Source organism: Pteropus medius, unplaced genomic scaffold (assembly GCF_902729225.1).
Source record: "Pteropus medius unplaced genomic scaffold, Ma_sr-lr_union100, whole genome shotgun sequence".
Lineage (NCBI taxonomy): Eukaryota > Metazoa > Chordata > Mammalia > Chiroptera > Pteropodidae > Pteropus > Pteropus medius.
The window spans coordinates 1,832,285-1,852,454 of record NW_024354498.1 but is presented as its reverse complement, the minus strand read 5'-3'; the positions used below and the strand labels follow the sequence as shown (position 1 = coordinate 1,852,454).

Genomic DNA, 20,170 nt, shown 5'->3' with positions numbered 1-20,170 from the left:
GTTTTCCATAGTGGCTGTACCAATCTGCAGTCCCACCAGCAGTGTATGAGGGTTCCTTTTTCTCCGTTTCCTCTCCAACATTTGTTATTACCTGTCCTGTTGATTATAGCTATTCTAACAGGTGTGAGATGGTATCTCACTGTGATTTTGATTTGCATTTTCCTAATAGCTAGCCATGTTGAGCATCTTTTCATATATTTGTTGGCCATTTATATGTGTTCTTGGGAGAAATGCCCCATGACTATTTTTATAACTGGAAATTTACACATCTTAATCCCTTCCCCTTTTTCAACCAACCCTCCTCCCATCTGGCAACCCTCAAATGTTTTCTGTATCTTTGAGTTTGTTTCTGTTTTGTTTGTTCATTTATTTTTATTTTTATTTTTTTAGATTCCACATCTGAGTGACATCACAATGGTATTTGTCTTTATCTGACTTATTTTACTTATCATAATACCCTCTAGGTCCATCCGTGTTGTAATCTGGTTTGTTTTTTGTTTCATTTTGTTTTGTTTTGTTTTGCTTTTTGTTTTCACTTCAAATATCACAGTTTGAGTACTAGAAAAACTGGCAAACTAGGAACTCCAATGGGCACAAACAGGAAAAAGCCTCAAGAAAAGCGTACCCTCACTAGCCAAAGAATTACAAAAGGGACAACCTAGCCAAACAGAAAACTTTAAGACAATAACCATTCTATTCCAGCTAAACATCATAAACAACACTGCAGCCTCCACCCCCATCTTCATCAGCAGGAGCCAAGTGGGAAACCCACACTTCCACACTCACCAAGCTGTAACAAGGCACTGAAAGCCACCCAGCAGGGTTTATCCAACAAGGCCAGGTGAGGAGCCAGGACTTTCATCTCCACCAGGTGGTAACAAGGCTCACCCACCTCCTGGTGTCAGTGGACACTATGGGGGGAAACCTGGACTTCTAGTCCTACTTGGCAGTCATAAGGCACTATTGGAGTGATGTCGGAGGGGGCCTAGGAGAGAGTCAAAACCTTCACCACCACCCAGTGGTAATGAGGCCTCCCACCCACAGTGCCAGTGGAAGCTATGTGAGGAATGGTAAAGAGATACCCTTGTTTCTCCCAGCCAGGGTGGTGTTGGCAGAGGCCCAGTACAGGAGGAAGCTGAACTCCTACCTTATCCCAGCAGTCTAAGGAGTCCTCCCCAACTAGGTGTCAACAGAGCCCAAGGGAGAACCTAGATTTCTATTTCTACCTAGCAGTAACAAGGCAGCACCCCTCCCTCCTCCCTGCTAGAGTGACGTCAAAAGAGACCAGCTGAAACAGAAGCTTTAAATCAGATCCAGCATCTCATAACATAATACCAAACATGTCCAAGTTTCAACTGAAAATCATTTCTCACACCAAGAACTTGGAAAAACTCAAATGAGAAAAGACAATCAACAAACACCATCACTGAGATGACAAGGGTGTTAGAATTATCTGACAAGGATTTTAAAGCATTCATCATAAAAATGCTTCGATGAGCAATTATGAACATGCTTGAAATGAATGAAGATTAGAACCTCTCACCAAAGTAAGAGAAGATATAAAGAAGAATCAAATGGGAAATTTAGAAGTGAAAAATTAAAAATTCAATGGATGAGCTCAACAGCAGGATGTAAAGGATGGACAAGAGAATTGGTCAACTGGAAGATAGAACAATAAAAATTACCTAATCTGAACAAGAGAGAAATTGGACTAAAAAAATAAATAAATGAACAATTTCAGTGACCTGTGGGACTAAAACAAATAATCTAACATCTGTGTCATCAGAATCCCAAAATGAGAGCAGGAGGGTCATGTTTAGAAAGTATTTGAAGAAATGATGGCTAAAACATTTCCAAATTTGGCAAGAAACACAAACAGATTCAAGTAGCTAAGTAAATCCCAAATGGGATAAACCTAAGGCATTTCACACAAGTATACGTCATAACCAAACTTCCGAAAATAAACGACAAAGGAAAATTCTTGAAAGCAGTGAGAGAAAAATGACACGTTACCTATAGGGGGGAGATAATTTGAATGACAGATTTCTCATAAGAAACTAGGGAGGTCAGAAGGAAGCAGCATAAGATTTCTCCAGTGCTAAAGAAAAAAAAGAACTGCCAACCCAGAATTCTACATCCAGTGAAAGGAAACTTCGAGAATAAAGGAGGAAATAAAGACATTCTCAAATGAAGGAAAAATAAGAGAATCTGTTACTAGCAGACCTATGCTAAAATAATGGCTAAAAGGAAATTCTCTAAACAGAAAGGAAATGATAAAAGAAAGAAATCTTGGAACATAGGGGAAGAAGAAAGAATAATGGAAATTATCAAAATATGGCTAAGTATAAAAGACCATCCTCCTTCTGAGTTTTATAAATTATGCTTGATAGTTCAAGCAAAAATTATACTAGTGTCATGGAGTAGTTCTCAATGTATACAGAGGAAATCTTTAAGACAATTATAATCTAAATGGTAGAGGATAAAGGGACATAAAGTGAAATATGATTTCTAAACTTCACTCAGGCTGATAAAGGATTGATACTAGTAGACCATGATAAGATATATATATTTGTAATATAGTAATTAGAGAAATCATTTTAAAATTTATTCAGAGATACATTCAGAAACACGATAAATCAAATAAACACAAATAAAAAAAAAACAAGTCACATAAAAAACACAAGTAAATCAACATAGAATTCTAAAGAATGTTCAAGTAACCCACAGGAAGAAAATAAAAAACAGAACAAACAGAAAATAAAAAAATAGTGACAGCACCAACTTCTCTCAAGGATGTAGAAAAAATGCATCTCTCATACACTGCTGGTGGGAATGTAAAATGGTACAGCCCCACTGGAAGATAGATTCCCAGTTTCTTTAAAAACTAAACATACACTTACCATATGATTCCAGCAGTCTTCACTCCTGGGCATTTGTCAGAGAGAAATGAAAATGTATGACCACACAAAACCTGTACTTGATTTTTCATAGTGGCTTTATTTGTAGTAGCTAAAAACTGAAAACAACCAAAATGTTTTATAAGAGGTGAATGGTTGTGGTACATCCACACCATGGAATACTACTCAACAACTAAGGAATGAATTATTGATACAACAACTGGATGAATCTCAAGAGCACTATGCTGAATGAAAAAGACCATCTGAAAAGATCACAGACTGTATGATTCCATTTATGTAACATTCTCAAAATAACAAAAGTATAGAGATAAAGAATAAATTAGTAATTGCCAAGAGTTATGGATGGTGTAGAGAGAATGGTAGGTAGAAATATAAAAGGATGGCATGAAGGAAATCTTTGTGGTAATGGAACAGTTCTGTATCTTGACTGTGGTTTCTATAATTATTTCAAAATTTTAAAAAAACTGGTCAGATTGAACCATATCAAATATTGGTTAGATTGTGGAGTAACTGGAACTTTCAAACACTGCTAGTAAGGGTATAAACAGATGCAATCACTTTGGAAAATAGAAATAGTTTGGCCATACCCCATACCTACTAAAGCTAAGTGTGTGTGTGTGTGGGTGTGTGTGTGTGTGTGTGCGCGCGCGCGCGCGCGCTTGTATCTTTTGGTTTGACAGCTCCAGTCAGTATATACTCAAGTGAAATGAGAGAGTATGTCCACCAAAAGACATTTAAAAGAATGCTCACAGTACTTTTATTCATAATATCCCCAAACTAGAAACAACTCAAATAGCCATGAACATTAAAATGGACGAGTAAATTAAAGTATATTCATACAATGGAAATGAGATAGCCATGAAAAGAACTGACTTTTGCTACATTCAGTCACATGTTGGAGTCTTAGAGACATTTTGTTGAGCAAAAAAGGTCCTGGACACAAAAGAACGCATATTGTGTGATTCTATATATGTGAAATTCAAGAACTGGCAAAACCAACCAAAAGAGGTGATAGAGATCAGAATACTGATTATCTCAGGCAAAGGGTATAGGTATTTACTGGGAAAGTCATGAAGGAACCTTCTGGGGCTATGGAAATTATCTATATTCTGCTGTGTTTACATACCTATGTAAAAATTCATCAAGTTGTACACTTAAGATTAGAGCGCTTTACTGTACATAAGTAAAACTTCAATAAAAAGAAAAAACAAGAAATGACAAACCACACCACTGCTCTGGGGAGACTTTTCTGCAATGTCTGGGCTATTGGGTCACTTTGAATGGGGCACAGAAGTGAGGAGCTGTCTGTGATAAAAACAGATACACCTTCCTGCTCTTGCGGGCCGCCCTTGGTGGCAGCATTTAAACCCCAAATCTGGTGTCCCTGACTCCTCGCCCCAAGCAATGCTTACGTTACACTATACATTTATTCACCTTTGTTAAAGAAGTTATCACTCCTTGGGAGGAATATCTGTTTACAAATATTTGTGGCAGGAAATGTAGCATAGTACTAAGGTATGTGGGATGTGAAGTCAGATTTCCTGGGTTTGAATCCCTATTCTGTCACTTACTAACGCTATTTTGGGCAAGACTTTAAGCTCTGTGGCTCTTCAGTTTCCACCTCACAGTGAGTTATGATATCTAGTAAACTCTAAATTACAGTTAGGTAAGATAGGCACAACAATACACCATTCTTTCACATTCTGGGGCAAGAAGCAAATCTGATTCATTCCTATGTCCCTAGCACTTAATACCATGCTTCCCACACAACAAACCACCAGTATAGCATAGTCATTAAAAGCAAGGACTCTAGAGCCACACAGACCTGTGTTCAAAACCCGGCTCTACCACTTATAGCTGTGTGGTATTAGGCATATGACTTAAACTCTCTGATGTCAATCTCCTTGTTTATAAAATGAGAGAATTAAATGACATAATTCATAAGAAGTGCTTAGCACAGTGTCTGCTGCATAGTATAGAGGCTAAAATATATTAACCTAAAAATAAATATCTCTTTAACTGAATTGAACTGTCAAGGGATTGTAGTTGAATATAGAAAGCAGACATCTGTACTTCTCTGAGTAATCTAAACCTAAAGTCTACATGGGGTTTTGAAGACATTATTTGCCCCCAGAGGGTCCAGCATAACAAAAATGTATAATATACTATTCGAGAGAGCTAAATTTCTTTTACTTCAGACTCAGCCTCTGAGGGGAGAGAAGATGTGAACTGCTTCCACTGGAGCAAAATGGGTGAGCCAGAGGGAGGGGAAGGAAAAGCTGTCCTCTCTATCCCCTCCTTCCAGATAAAGGCAAACTACTGCACAGAGCTGGTGTGTGGTGATGGGCCCACTGAGGGGTATTGATTTGTTCTTTCCAGGAAGAAATGCACATTATTCATTTTTTAATAGGCTGTCTTGTTCTGGAAGGTAACTCCTGTGACTTTGAAATAATGCACTGTGTGTTTTAAGTATTGGCTGCTTTGGAGGGAAGGTAGGCCGTTTTGATTAAGTGGATACACAGGAGAGCTTTGTTCTGGGTACCATGATTAATGGAGGAAATGTCCTAAGTCCTGTTCTCTGCCTGTTCTTCACTAGACTCTCATGGCACCTGATCTCCCCAGAGCTCGTTATGGCTAATAACTTGTTCTGCGGTGCTGTCTTCTCCCATACAGTCAAAAGTGTAATTCTACACAGTGGTTTGAAAAGTTCCTAGTCCAGTATCATTATGCCTGGCACCAGTCACTTTTCCAAACATTTCCACATCACTGTATAATTTTGTTCTCACAACAGCAACCTGGTGAGGTAACATACTGACCTATTTTGCTGCCAAGAAAACTAAGGCAGAAAATGGAGAACTAATGGAATGGGAGTTAGCCATTCTGAAGGAGGAGGAGCTACAGAGGCATTTAGAACCTAATTAATCACTTAATTAATTAGTTAAGTAATACCACGTAGCAGATGGTGCTCTTTCTGCTAAGAAAAAGACAGAAAAAAATAGATATATTGAAACACTGGGAACTTAAGTCAGTGAAACACTTAGGAATATGTCCCCCAAATATACTGGCAACACTTTATGGAATAGAGATTCCAAACAGTTGTACTAAATATAATTTGCTTCTATATTCATGAGGTTACTCATTAATTATCTCTGTAAATATCTATTACATGCCTCTTCAGTGCAAGACGCACTGGAGAAATGGAAAATGAAGAACAAAGATGACCTCAAGAAGTTTACCATAGAATAAAGGGGATTTTAAGTTACACAAATAAAACAGAATATGGAAAGTGACTCTAGGTTTTTGGAAGAGGGAGAGGCCCATCAGAGCAGCAAGCTATCTCAGGAAAGATTTCATCAAAGGCAACTCAGCCTGGAGAAACTCAGATTGGCACAAACAGTGAGGGTATGGGTCCCCACCAGAGGAAGGGGCTGGCATATATAAACACGTTGGCATCCAGAAAGCACGAGGCTTTCTCAGAGTGTCAGAATGACTACAGTTGGGCCTATTACTATTGAGGCCTACTTTAGAATGCTTGAGGAAAGGAGCATGATCTAAATCCTCTTATAATGTGGATTCTCCCCACTTGGGGAATGCATCATCATACGAATTCAAAGCAGCGTTTGTGTGCTTTCTGGTAGCACTGGTGCAATTCTTTGGCTGGGATGTGGCAGAGGAGAGAAGCTTCCAGCCAAGCAGGTTTTCTACCATCCAAGAATTGTGCAGCTTTGTTCTGTGAGCCCAAATGTGGATAGCTGTGCAGTTCTGGGCTGAGAGCTCACCTACCCTGGCTTTGTCCCAGGCAGCTGTTCTCACAGCTGTCTTCACTAGATGACCTTTTATATCGTTGCCCCTGCTCGAGGGATAAACCTGGAGATGAGGTACAAACTCCCTTCCCGGCAAGCTGTAGGACAGAGGGATTAGGATGCCACCTTGTTTGTGCCCTCATGGAATTACTGACCACAGTGACCTGGAATGGCCTCTGCAGTTATTTTTAAGCCAAGTAGTTGGGAATTAGCCATCACTTAGAGTTTAATATGTGTGTTTCTTGGTCCCCTAACAGAATAACTTTGCTCAGTTAACATGCAATATGCCTACCCTTGTATGCCACATAGAATACAACTGTGCTGTTTTCTAATAGTTGCTCATATCAGAGTCTAGGATGGTGGATCATCTTGAGCCTTTAGCTGCTAATTTTAGTCTCCAGAAGGGAATTGCTTCAGAGATCCTTTCTTATAGGCAGGCTTGAGTCAATATTAGCCCTTATCTACATATTCTCCTTCACAAACCAACAGCATCAGGGTTTTCTCCCTGTATCAGCAGGAGGGATACAAGAGGCTTTCCAGCTTGGGAGGAATGCCCAAAGGATCAAGGCTTGTTAGTTGCCAGGGTTCTATTGCTTCCTGGACGGCTAGTTTGGCCTCTGATCTCTAATCTATTCTGCCATGTGGTTCTTATGGACTTGGCTTCTTTACTGCATGGCTGCAATTTGACCCTCTGCCTCTCACCTGTCTGGCTTCTCAGTCTCCCTATCCGTCCGCTCAGCTTGCCACTCCCTAGAACTCCTGCAAGTCCTTCAACAAAGAGACAGTTCCCCACCTCCAAGCCCCTGGTTCTGCCTTCACCATGGGCCTGACTGAATTGTAGCATCTTACAGAAGAACTACATAGTCCATCCCTTCCAACCCATTCTTTTCCTTGCACTTGGTTCTGATCCTTGACTCAGCCCTCCAGATGTGGCTGTGTGTACTGTCTTTGCAAACCCCTTCTGCCTGTGTTGGTATTACTGATACCACGTCCACATGTACAAACCATATGACTCAGCAGTCCTACTCCAGATATATATCCAGAAGAACTGAAAGCAGGAACACAAACAGATCTCTGTACATGAATGTTCATAGAAGCACTTTTCAGAAAAGGCAAAAGGTGGGAACAACTCAGGTGTCCATTGACAAAGGAATGGATAAACAAATGTGGTGTAGCCACACGATGGAATATTATTCAGTCATTAAAAGGTATGAAGTTCTGACACATGCTACAGCATGGATAAACCTTGAAAACATTATGCTAAGTGCAAGAAGTCAGACACAAAAGGACAAATATTATATGATTCCACTTATATGAAGTATCTAGAATAGGAAAATTCATACAGATAGAAAGCAGAATAGAGGTTACCATGGGCTGGGGTGAGGGAGGAAGGAGTGAGGAACCATTGTTTAATTGGTATATTGAGGATGATGAAAAGGTTTGGGGTATAGATAGTGGTGATGGGTACACAGCATTGTGAATGTAATTAATGCCACTGAATTGCACACTTACAAATGATACACATGACAAATATGTACATTTTACCACAATTTAAAAAACTGTTAAAGTGTCTATTACCAGCACAGTCTGAGTTACCCCAATAAGCTTTCTTCTTTTGGTGCCTGGCAAACACTTCACCTCTCAGTACATCTGTGGACAGCAGCTGGCACATAGAAACGCTCAGATGTGAAAAACAGATGAGCTAACATAAGGATAGAACTGACTATACACTAAAGGCCTTGCCATTTCCAGCAGAGTTTAATCAGCAGGACTGCCACGGCCTTGAAAGGTTACAAAGACAAATATACTCATAAGGAAAAGAGTCAGAGACAGCGTTTGTTAACATGGCAGAGAGAAGCAGCAGAGTAAATTGAAAAGTGGGGAGGGCGCCTTGCATGTGCTAGGAAGTGGAAACACTGAGCTCATCCCCCGCCCTACCCCCATTCCTCAAGCTTCTTTCTTGGATCAGCACAATTGTAGGAGAAACCTGGTCTCAGAACAGCCATTCTGTCCCTGGCACCATTGCTTCCCCAAGAGAACAGCGTCTCTGGAATTCGTCCAGGAACAAAATGGATTTTTAGGGATCAAAGACTTAATTCACATGAAAAGCAAGGTTTACAGCTGAGCAGAATTACTGTTTAGTGCTTTATTTTCTCCTTTCTGTAATTTATTTCTGGTGTGTTAGAAAACCCTAGGGAGAAATTAATGGGATTTTTTAAAAAAATTTAAGACTGGCTCAAGTGATATTTCCATTATACTTCCCAAACCTCAAAATTAAAAAGGCTTCATGAGAAATATCTCTCAATGTTCTAAATAATTTCTTTAAGGTGTATGCTATAATATTTTTTGTATTTCTAAGTTTAAAATACACTTCCTAAAATATGTAAATGGCAGTGTCAGGCAATTGCTAGATAGTCCATTCTGTGGACAGAAAATGGAAGCCCAGAGAGGAATAGCTGCAGCCTACTTTGCTTTGTTTGTGGGAGAGGTAGGACTAGAGCCAAACCCCGCTAACTCTTAAAATCCACGCCTCTTTTCTAAAATACCATTCTGAACAGATGCAATGCAGGGATTAGTATCAGGTTTCTTGGCCAAGGTCAAAATGACAAGTCAGCAGCATGAGAAAATCTGAGAAGTGAGGGATTAAGCACCTAGAACTCAAAATCTTTAGGAGTGAGATGACCTTGTTCCTGAACTTTAACCTTCCAGGCTGTGTTGGTCCCAGCCAGGGTGCGCCCAGCTGCCAATCACACTGGGATACCGCCTCAGTGGAAGGCCTATTATGGAGGCATGAGTAAAGCAGAATTGGGTAGGCCTGGGACTAAGGGACCTTGCTTTGGGTAGCCTGTAGTTCAAATCACAATGTTCCAAATATTAGGGAAGCCTTGGGTCTGGAAGGACATCAATACAAAAGGGGTTCAATTCAGTGAATGGGACACCATGGTAAGAATCTCTGGCCAGATTCTGCATCTGTGGGGCATCTGTGGGTCTCAGCCAGTGGTTGAACATAGTCAACTCCAGCACCTTGGAGAGAGAGAAATGCAAGAGCCTAGAAGGCTAGGCAGCTAAGCTTGGTCAAACAAGGGCCTGATTCCTGGCCAAAGGGTTTACAAATGTGGAGAAAGACAACAGTTCAGGTACACAAACTAGATACATGGGGTGAGAAGTAAGGTATCATTTAGCAATGCTTCTGGCTTAACAGAAAAACAGCTTACAGTGGCTTAAACCTATGAGCATTGTTGTTTACTTAATAAAGAGTTCGGAGATAAGCAGTCCCAGGATTCGTTTAGCAGCTCAACAAGGGTACTGAGATTTCAGGTCTTTTTCATCCTTCCCTTCTATCATTCTTCAGCATGTTGGCTTCTTTGCCCTTGGACTTGCTAGCTAATGGTCACGAATGATTGCCACAGCTATAAGCATCGTATCTTTACTTAACTGACCCCAAAGGCAGAAAGTAGGGGAAAATATTTCTCAGAAGAATTCTCCTTATGTCTCATTGGACAGAGCAGTGTCACATGACTACACAAGAACACGTAGTATTTCACTTTGTACTTCTACAATATAAGGTAGGCAAAGGAAAAAGAGGAATGGTGGTAGGATAGACAGCCAATAGCATCTGCCACAGCATGGCAAGGAGGCTACAGCTTGATGGCATATGCTAAGGCTCAAGGTCTCCCCACCAAGCATCCCAGACACCAGGCTCGGGCAGCCAGACCCATTCCAGACACTCATTTCCTAGTGAGGATGGGGCTTCTAATACTCTTGCCCAGGTGGCTCAGGGTCTGTATGAGACTAAACCTTCGGTTGAAGGTCTTTAACACAGACATGTTTTTGGAACAATCTTCTTAACCTGAAACCGTGTGCACGAAATGCTCTCTTATACAAGCAATAGTGGCAAGGTCCATCATTATGCCCTCCCAGGAGCTCGGCTGCTGCCATGAGTTCACTGTCCATCTTTGCACGGATGTCAGGAACTGCAAGGCCTGGCTGCACTTAGATGAGAGGAGGCATTGCCATGCTGGGGCTGCCCAAGCCTTACTCAGTGACAAAGTTTAGTGAAACTGCCCCCTAAGATCCTGACCTCCTCAGGTGCTCTTAGGAGTCCAGGGCCCCAAAGTAGTTGCTGTGATAGGCTTTCTAGGTGTCTTGGCAACTGAGTATCCCGAAAAACCAGATGGACCCTCTCCTGACTGATACAATTCCAAATCACAGCAACTGTAACCAGAGCCAGTAGTGACAGCTAACACATATAACATTTACTGTGCACCAGAAACATGTTCTATGCCATTTTTATGCCCAAACTTATTTAACAGTCATAAGAATCCTGCGAGTAGGTACTGTTATCACCACAGCCACTTTATAGATGAGAAAACTGAGGCACAGACATAAAATAGCTTTTGTCTTAAGGAACTTGCTCAAGGTCACAGAGCTAGTAAATTGCAGAGCCAGGATGTAAAGCTGGGCAGCCAGAAGCCATGCTCTTAACCACGACACTGCCTCTTATTCAAGTAAAATTTGCAGTGCTTTGAACCAAACATTGCAAAAATGCAGCTCATGGAGGCAGTAGGAAGCACATGGATAATGAAAGAATGCTGGGCACTGTCATTCATTCAGTCATTGGCCCCCAGGGCCTGGTGCCTTTAACCAGTGCTTTGGTGGTAGGTTGTCATGGCACCCACTAGGCAGTGAGGACCACTCCATCTGGACAGTGGCACGCTGTGTTAATATGAACCCTAAATGAAGAGCATCTAATCCAAATATTTGTGCAACTGCTCTGGGCCAGGCAAGATCAGATGTATGTTAGCATGGAGTTGTCACTTGGGTTATACTTAACATTCCTACATAATGGAGCTTTTGTGAACTTTTTAAAATACATAAACAAAACACACAGTTACTTCAGAGAGATTTTATGGCTGCCTGCCTAATGCTGACATAAAATAGCTCTTGTCTTAACTGTCGGAGTCATGAAGCACCAATTTTGAAACACAAATTTTGCTCCTGTTTTAATTGCTTTGTGCCTTTTTTGTCTGTGAAGCACCAAATATAAAATTTATTTTAAGAAGGCCTTTTACATATGTATATATGTTTTGTTCAGGGCTCCTTTTAAAGGTTACTCATCACTTTAGAAAATATATAAAATTAGGGCTAAAATATAAGGAATGTTTAATGACCTGATGTTTTGAAGTTGTAATGATGAAAGTGAATCACCCTCTGACTTTGGCAACACCTTGAGCTAACTTGGCCTCTGTCAAGGGGAATGCCAACATTCTAAAAGTTCAAAAATAATGTTTCACCTAAGTTGGATATTTGGTATTTGCTTCTAGATGATGCGTGAATCATAGGGCAGGTATATAATATTTTCAGCCAAAGGGTGACTCTCTAATAACATAATCCAGTGCTGAGGCCATTGTTACCTCACTTTAAGCTGATTCACTTCAATGACACACATGAGTGATATTAATGACATAATGTGATAAATAATGACCAATGACTACCCTAATTCAACCTCTTTGATCATTAAAAACTTGATGATGAAAAAATGAGCAATATAGAATGAAGACTTCGTTTTGGACTGCTAAGATTGAGACAAAATTTAATATTTAGGATATAGTCCAAAAGCCATCTTAAAATTTCCTATTGCCCCCGATTAGATATAAGGAATGGCCTCCCATGAGAAAGTGGGCCACATGGGATGGTACCAGGTAAGATAGAACCTTCTAAGGCTCAGGTACAGAGCTAATTCTCAAGATTGGCCCTACACAAAAATATGCAGTCAGGAAATTTTGCCTACCTGCAATCCCCCATGTCCCTTTTTTGGCCTGGCCCCTTCTCCTCATTGTCTCACCTTTTACCCTTGCTTATCCTCTAGTGGAGGAAGGGATGGTCAGGGAAGGCCTCAAGGTCACTGTCTCTTTTCTAAACTCTTGGCTCTGATGTTCTAGTTATTTGGGGTGATCAGATCCATTCAGACACTGTTTCAGGCAACCCAGACTCATAGGAAATTAATAGTAGCAGCATTCCAAATTAATAGCTTACAATAGAAATGTAGTTTCCAGGCAGAACAGTGGATAAGAAATTCCCCCCCACCCCCCCCACTTGCAAGATGGCCTGCTTACATAAGGTAGAAGAAAACTGTAATAGTCAGATAGGCTAAGTTAGCCTGTAGTAACAAACAACTCAAACACTTCAGTAGTTTACAGCCAGCAAAGGGTATTTCTTATACAACATGTCTAGCATAGTTCTGCTCATATGTTGAGGCAAAAGGAAAAGAGAGATCATGAATCACAGGGGAAGAGTACTGAAGGGAGATGAAAAAGGGAATATTTGGGGGAATGGTAACACAAGTACACGGAATTATTTCTCAGAAGAGCCCTAGGCTTAGAGTAAAAAAACAGGGCTTTCCTTCCTGTTCTGATGTTTAACCAACTCTTGACCTTGAACAAATCATTTCACCTCTCTGATCTTTATTTTCACAATCAGGAAAATAAGGGGACTGGATTCCATGACTCAAGGTGCCTTCCACCTTGGAGAACAGAAGTTCCTGATGGCTAGAATAGGGACCCTCATACCCGCCAAGGACTGGAGTACACCACCAAAGTTTCTCTCCAAAAACTCTAAAAATCTTTTGATTTTATCAGAAAATACTTTATTTGGGCCATAAAAAGCCTGACATCTCAACTGGGGTTCTATGTCTGAACCCAAGAACACAGAAGGTGATTAAAGTGACTTCTCAATCCTCTCAGGGAGAATTGATAACAAGTACTGATCTAGATGCACAGAAAAGAGTTAATTCATTACATACAATGGTTGCCCATAGCACACTAGGGTCTAATTCTCCCTTATAATTGTCACCTATTTCTGTTCTTTGGCTTTGAAGGAGCTAAGTAAGCTCAGGCCTCCCCAAACTTTGTGAGAATATCAGTGCTGTCCCCAAATGCTTGCAAATTCCTAGGAGCTCATAATTTCCTGACCACTTCTTGAGAAGATTTCCAGCTCTTGCTGAGTCACACTCACATATTTCCTATTCTGTTGTCTTATCTCTGTCCAAGTGGGAAATGCGGCCCCTCATCCTTCATCTAGTTGAGGGAAAACAGCTATCCCAAAAGCAAAAGAACTAAGTCATGTGTCCTAAAATTTAAAAACCCAACAAAATAGATCCATAATGGTTTGTTCCCTCAACATTTAATCCTTCTATTCTTCTGAGTGAACACTGTAATTCTTTCTTTTTAAATAGTCACCTGACTTTTTCCAGATGAATACTCATTCTATTTCCTTTGACTCCTTTTGTTTTCAAAATGTATACTTGAATTTCTTTTCAAAGTATACATTTGTTTATGAATAAAAGAGTCTCCCATTCCTTGTGGATTCCAACACAATTTCTGGAAATAGATGGGAGGACAGGGTGAGGCATCTTAGATTACACTCATAAATAAGAGAAATGGTAAAACCGATGTGTTAAGAACTGAGGCAAATTTATATCTGGCTTGGTCTTGTAGCTGCTCTTCTCCTTTCTTCTCACATGAATATTTTTCAGTAAATGTCAAATGTTTCTATTTCAAAAATTTTTGAATCTGTGGTCTCATTTCCATGTCAATTTCAACAGAATACCTTCCAAAAATGTATAAGTTTATACAAATGCAAAGTACTGGATGACCTTGTTCTACAAGTCCTCCACCCTCCCACCACTGGGAAATTACCCAAGAGTCTGGCCTCCTGCCCTCTTGCCTGTACACCTGCCTACTCTCATTCTCAGCCTCACTCTCACCCTATACCTTGCTTACTTGCTCGCTTGCTATTTTACTCTCTAATTCTCATTCTCCTCTTTCCTGTCTTCACTCATTCCAGCAATTCCTATCCATTTCTAGGTAGGCGATTCTGCCTATATTTTTATTGTCTCCTTCCAATCAATGTCCAAATGCTTCATCTTCCATCTCCCAAGCAGCCTATCAAAGGATTTTAGACCCTCTGGTAGCAGCTGATGTAATCAAATTTTCACCCTGCTGTGCTAGCTTAAAAAGGAATTATCTGGTAAAGGTACAAATACTACTGCTGGGATGGTTTCGACCAACCTTAGTAACCATGTCAACAAGTTTTTTATCAGTGATCTTAGCCTCCCAGTGTCTGAGAACTGGGCTTCCTGTCTGTTTTGGTTCTCTCTTGTTGTATAAAACACACTTCAAAACCTAGGAGCTTAAACCACCATTTCATTGTCTTTCATCAGTCCCTTGGTTGTCTGAGCTCAGCTGGGTGTTTCTCCTGATTCACATGATGTGAGCTGGGACGGCAGTCATCTGGGGGCCCAACTAATCTGAAACATTCAATATGGCTCACTCACGTGGCTGGCAGTGAATGCTAGCTGTCCACTGGGATCTCAGCTGGGGCTGTTGACCTGCATACCTCAGTTCTGCTTTATGTGCCATTTCCATATAGTTAGGGCTTCTCATAGCATGATGACTGGGTTATGAGAGGAAGTGTCTCAAAAATGAGCAATCTGAGAACAAGAATCAGGCTGCTAGTCCTCTTAATGACTGGGCTCAGAATTCTTAGAATGTCAGCCTCAAGCCAGTCATAAGGCCAGCACAGATTCACAGGAAAGGGAAATAAGTTCTACCCTTGATGTAAAGAGTGACGTGTGCAGAAAGAGGGAAGGAATTATCAAGGCCATCTTTGGAGACTAGCTAGCACACTGTGTGTAACTCCTAGGCACTTAGTGCCTACTTCCCCAATACCTGCTGTCAGATCATTCTGCTAACTAGATTTTGGAAAATCTTCTAATAATCTGATATGGACCTGCCATACTGACATTTTAGATCTTGGGCTATCCAAAGATAATCATGTTCTACTAGTCTTTTCCTTGTAAACTAATCTTTTGGTTTGAATTTTTTTTTGTAAAGCTCTTAGAATAAGTTTTTCTGCTTCTGTACTTAATTTTCGATCCTGACTGTATCATTTAGCATCCATTCTGGAAAATAGAAGCCAAACCAGTTACTTTAACAGAGAAAATTTAATATAGTGATTTAGTAAATCAGGTGTTAGAGGGTCAGAAAAGCAAAAGGGGAACACTGGGGTAACACTAAGATAGTAACTGCAAGAAGCAGCTACCAACCCTAGGGCTGTAGAAACAAAAGAAAGAAGTCAGTTTCCAGAGCCCGGAAGCTCGGAGGATGGAACCCAAGGAGCTGGGACCCAGACCTCTGAGGGAGTTGTTACTTGGCTGGTTGCTGGTGCCTCAGAAGCCTAAAAATATGACTTCATGGAACTGGGACCCACACCTCTGAGAACATGATGAGGCTAGTTCCAAGAGTGCTAAAAACAACTTGAAAAGCAGAATGGATTGGTGCTGGATCCCTCTGCTGCTGATAAAGTGTAGTTGCTGCTTGGTGCTGGACACAGGAAACAATAGTCCCTTCTCTTTCTCTGGCCTAGCCGTCTCTTTCCAGTACCCCTCCAGGCGGAAGCTAACAGGGACAACTGGCAAAGCAGAAATGTTTGCAGACTCCCTGCCCCAGCATCACAGAGTTTGGAATTGAGAAACAGTGGCTTAATAACCTGCACACTGTTTTACTCTGAGTGGCAGGGATTTTACTGAGTTATTTTATTTCCATGAATGATGTTTATAATATCATTTATGGGGATTCCTGGGGGTAGAAGAGCATAGGAATTGATAAATCTGGGAGTAAAAATGTACACCCCAGGGGCAGTTAGTGAACACTGAAGGGCTCGAATCAGTAATCCACATTCCAGGGTAGCTATATAAACATGGCCATTTGAATCTGCCCTGGGGCTTTTATATTAACTTAAGGGGGTGTTAGAAATGATTTCTCATTTGTGAAATGAGTGGTGTTCGAGATATATGATGGGCCAGAAAGACTGCATGAGCCTCACAGCTCTTGCATAAATGAGAAAATAGGAATCCAGCCTACCCAGCAGCCTAACATGTAGGCACAGCATGCCATATGACTTGGTGTCTTGTTTCCTTCATAAAGGACAATGGGGCCTGATCTGACCAAAAAGCATGCTTGCCTGTCTTCAGAATAGTGCTGAGTCCACTTTGGATTAAACCTTTGGGGCCAGGTGCTTGTCGAAAAGCTTAAGGAGTTGCCAGTAAGGTCGCTAAACTCACAGGCACAGGTTGCCTCTTTGGTGACTGTTCACTTTAAGTCATTGTACGTTTGGCAGAATTTAGGTGACTTGTTTTTACAGTGATATCCCACCTGGTTATGGGGGAGGAGATCCATACAGGTCTCATAGGTCTCTGAATGTTAAGTATTTCCATACATTAACCAAAGAACTTGGTGATGACCGAGCAGCCACACTGGCTTAGGTTCATTTACAAGAGCTCTAAGACTGCTGGTGGTGGTGGCAGCATCACCTGTGAGAGAACCCCAAGGAGAAGGTCATATTTAGGGGGCCGTTAGAAGAATGTGGTCATCAGATCATCCATCCATGAAAATTGTCCTTCCAGAGCTTCTCCCTGGATCTCTGGAGACATGTCCATTAAGAAGCCATTTCCTCACCTTACAGTTCCTGATCTTCCAGTACCCCAGCTCCTGGAACAACACCCTCCCTCCATCCCTCAGCCCTGTCTCCCTCACCGCCACCCCTTACCCAGGCCCTGCCCTGCTGGGCTCCTCTCTATGGCTACTGGAATAATTCCTACCTGCACTTTGAGAGGTTCACTGTCCTGTGTGTAAGGAACAGGCAGAAGGGAAGTCCTCAAGTCCACTGTTACATTCAAGCAGCTATGCTGAGAATTTCATGGCAACTTTTGAAATAATTGGGAGATGAAGGGTCATAAGACAAAAGATGAGACATCTTACACACTTAGGAAAAGGCTAATCATACACTCTCTAGTTCTCCACATCCTTGCTCAGAGGGTAAAGTGTCATTTCCAAAGTCTCTTCATCACTGTCTCTTCCCCAATATTCCCACACACACACACAATAACAATAATACACACACACACACACACGACGCGAGTCATCAATATTTTCCCAAAGGGATTACTGATCTCATCTGAAAAACAATCCATTCAATGTTGCCGAGCATGCCTTTAGGTTAGCCAGGAAAATCAGGCCACATTTTAAAAGGATCAGGCTTCATGTAAGAAATTCGAAAAATAAAAAAAATCAATAAATGTATGAGACTATACTATGACCAAAATGGTTTGGGTCTTTGGGGGAAAATGGTAGCAATTTGGCACCTTTGGTAGTGGTTTCTGTTCTACTGTTTGGCCAGGATGGGATTCTCCAAGGCATTCACGCAGTTCATTAAATATATTATGTTGGCTTTATTTTTCTCTCAATTTAAGAACTCAGCTCTTAGAAAACATTGCCTGAAATGAGTAGTTTAGGCCTCAGAAGCAAATCCATTTTGACTAATAAAACACTAATTCTCTAAATAAGCAAGATGGCTTTTCTTAAATGAGAATCTAATTGTGAAATCCTATATCCTTAAATCTAGCAAATTATTAGCATAGACATTCTAAGCCTACATGACTTGGATCAGATTTCTCATCATCAGAAAAAGGAATAATTTCTCTATCATCGGAATTCAAAATTAGCTACAGGAACACTGGCCTCAGCTGGCAATTATCTTTCAAAGTCAACAAATCCACATTCTAGGACCCTGGAAAATTTGGGTCCCTTTAATGACTTTTCCCATTCTACCCATGTAGGCCCCCATCCTCCCCACCCTCACCCCACATCACCCACCAGCGTATCACTTTCAAATCTTTCACCCGCCTTCTTGTGTGCTCTTATTGGAGACTAGAAATGGCTCCTATCTTTAATGAAATTTTCTTCCTCAAATTTTAGAGACAAAACATTATTGCCCATATTTTCATGTAGAGCATCTGTTCAGGTGTGACTAATGGACACTCCCAGCCCTCAAGCCAGAATTGCGTAAACTGACACACTTAAAAAAGAAAATTAGCATGTAACATCTGGGTCTCTTTACTCAGAAATGTATCGACAAGAATTAGTCTTCTGGCTATAAACGAATAACTTGGAGCAGGATATCTCACAAAAGCAGATCTTACCATTCTCTCCTGGGGGCAGGGGTGGGAGGGATGCCTTTGTCCCTTAGCATCTAGTCAGCCCTGAGAGCTGATCATTATTTAAATCATCCTTTGAATTGTTGTGAACATTATCAGCCCAGTCTGTCTTTTATTATAGCCACAGATTAAAGTCTCTCTTCAAACTACTAGGGTCGCCTGTAGGCTGTCATGTAATGTAGTATGTGCATTACAAAAGTCTAACAAAGGGAGATTTGTGTAATGAAAATCAACTGCAGAGAAGCAAAGAGGACTTTGAGAAATGCAAAGGCGATGCACATACTTCATTGCCATGTGTCTTTTGGACATGTCTATATACCAGACTTTTCAAAATAAGCTACTTTGAGCAGATCCCCAAACCAAATTGTATTCTCAGTTGTTTGTTCTCACTCATGTATATATTCATTAAATAAAAACAAAATGAGTCCTATCTATCTATAAGCAAGGCATTGACTATATTAGGTTCTGGGGATGAGATGCAAAAATAGAGTCACAGTTTCCAACCTCATGAAGGTAGGCAGTCAAATAACAAAAAACAATACCTTGTGTTAAAGTCTCTTATAATATCAAGTGCTGGAGCTTTGGCAATGCAGAGAAGGAGCAACTGACTCGGTCCTGTAGGAGGTGACATTTACACTGATCACTGGGAGAGGTAAATACCCTGGGCTGGGTGGGGGTGGGAAGACAGAGGAAGGGAAGGGAAAGGAAAGACTATCAGGAGAAGACAACAGCATGGATGAAGACTTAAAAATGAGAGACAGCATGAGCAAAATAGACTAAAGAGAATTCAGTGAGTGAGGCAAAGAAGCTGCGAGATGGTGGGGAAAGTGGGGAAAAAAAAGAAACAAATTGTAAAGGGTTTTGGACTTGTCTCTAAGGTCAAGGAAAAGTAGGGTTGACTGGATTGTTCCCAATTCTTTAGTCCCTTTGTGTTATAGAACTGACCATGGCTTCATGGTGGGCAGAGTATATGTCTCTGTCCCTTGACTTTGGGTTTAGCAATGTGACTTGATTTGGCCAATGGAACATTAGCGGAGAAGGCCAACAGAAGCTATGAATGAGCTCACTTGGTTGGCTCATCCTCTTGTGCCTCAGCAATCAGCTAGGAAAAGGATATGCTTCATGTAGCTGCTGCCCCTTCAGTCTAGGCCCTAGAATGACAGTTCATGGACTAGACCTAAACCCAATCAGAAGCCTGAGTTCCTAACCCAGCCTCAGTGAGCCAAGCAGCCACCAACCCACAGACCTGAGAGCATGAAAATAAGTATTTTGGTGTGCCACTGAGATTTGGGAGCTTTTATACAGCAACAACGGAGTAAAATACAAAGTCATGACAGAATTTTCCAGAGGGGAGTGACATGGTCATAACTGTATTTTAAAACACTCCCTGGCTC

The 20,170-nt window shown here is 41.0% G+C and overlaps 1 long non-coding RNA gene across 3 annotated transcripts in view; it reads right to left on the bottom strand.

Annotated features, from left to right (window-relative positions):
* LOC120594273 (uncharacterized) overlaps positions 1-20,170 on the bottom strand; it is a 60,105-nt gene that overhangs the window by 26,058 nt on the left and 13,877 nt on the right. The window contains exons 4-5 of one of the 3 annotated variants that reach the window (XR_005650533.1): positions 17,382-17,486; positions 3,572-17,203 (exon numbers count right to left, since the gene is read on the bottom strand). The exons of 1 other annotated variant lie outside the window; for it this stretch is intronic. This is a non-coding gene — a long non-coding RNA (uncharacterized LOC120594273). Of the gene's footprint in view, positions 1-3,571; positions 17,204-17,381; positions 17,487-20,170 lie in introns of those variants that run through there. One more of the 3 variants, XR_005650534.1, reaches the window with a different exon arrangement.